The sequence below is a fragment of the Egretta garzetta genome, unplaced genomic scaffold (assembly GCF_000687185.1).
Source record: "Egretta garzetta isolate BGI_Z169 unplaced genomic scaffold, ASM68718v1 scaffold433, whole genome shotgun sequence".
NCBI lineage: Eukaryota > Metazoa > Chordata > Aves > Pelecaniformes > Ardeidae > Egretta > Egretta garzetta.
Genome location: NW_009259253.1, coordinates 190,132 through 191,368, shown reverse-complemented (window position 1 = coordinate 191,368; position 1,237 = coordinate 190,132). Strand labels below are relative to the sequence as shown.

The window sequence follows — 1,237 nt, the reverse complement described above, 5'->3', positions numbered from 1 at the left end:
CCTTTTACCTTTTTTTTTTTTCTTCCTTAAAATGCATTCTGGCTTTGTTCTTCTTCTTCTTCTTCTTTTTAATCCCCCTTAGTAATGCCAGCAGGATTTGCCCCTCCGAGGGGGCTGCGAAATCGGAGCCGGGCAGGGCAGCGAGCGGCTTCCCTGGCAGCATCCCATCATCAAATCCTGAAAAAAAAAAGCAGCGAAAAGATAAAACCAGACACTTTTTTTTGACACGTCGGGGTTCAGGATAACGCGATGAACGCTTGGGGTTTTTTTCCTTATTTTTCTTTTTTTTCCCCTTCTTTTTCCCTTCTTTTTTCTTTTTTTTCCCTTCTTTTTTTTTTTTTCCCCTTTTTTCTTTTTTTCCCCTTCTTTTTTCTTTTTTTCCCCTTCTTTTTTCTTTTTTTCCCCTTCTTTTTTCTTTTTTTCCCCTTCTTTTTTCTTTTTTTCCCCTTCTTTTTTCTTTTTTTCCCCTTCTTTTTTCTTTTTTTCCCCTTCTTTTTTCTTTTTTTCCCCTTCTTTTTTCTTTTTTTCCCCTTCTTTTTTCTTTTTTTCCCCTTCTTTTTTCTTTTTTTCCCCTTCTTTTTTCTTTTTTTCCCCTTCTTTTTTCTTTTTTTCCCCTTCTTTTTTCTTTTTTTCCCCTTCTTTTTTCTTTTTTTCCCCTTCTTTTTTCTTTTTTTCCCCTTCTTTTTTCTTTTTTTCCCCTTCTTTTTTCTTTTTTTCCCCTTCTTTTTTCTTTTTTTCCCCTTCTTTTTTCTTTTTTTCCCCTTCTTTTTTCTTTTTTTCCCCTTCTTTTTTCTTTTTTTTTTCCCTTCTTTTTTTTTCTTTTTCCTTCTTTTTTTTTAAGCATGGCTCCCCAATGCCAGATTTTAAAAAGATTCCCCGTGGCTTACTTTTGACACACGCTACCACGTGTAAAATTTTAATTTTTTTTTTTTTCAACCCCCTTCCCCATAAATCCCTTTAATTTCCCTCGCGGCGGGGGGGGGGAGGACACCCTGATGTCAGGATGTGCCCCAAAAAAGCCCTGATGTGGAGCGGGGTGTGTATGTGTGTGCGGGGGGGGGAGGAATGGGAGCATCCCTCCCAAAACTGGGGAGGCGAGGACCTGCTCCCCCCCACCCCCGTGGGTTGCGGGGGTGTGTGTGTGTGTGAGCACCGGGGCAGGGTGGTTGGCTTTTTTTTCTTTTATTCTTTTTTTTTTCTTCTTTTTTTTCCCTCCCCCCCGAAGTTTGCAGCCTTT

At 39.5% G+C, this 1,237-nt stretch overlaps 1 protein-coding gene across 1 annotated transcript in view; it reads left to right on the top strand.

The window, feature by feature from the left end:
* The window catches only part of ARRDC3 (arrestin domain containing 3), a 12,878-nt gene that overhangs the window by 381 nt on the left and 11,260 nt on the right, over positions 1-1,237 (top strand). The window lies entirely within an intron of this gene.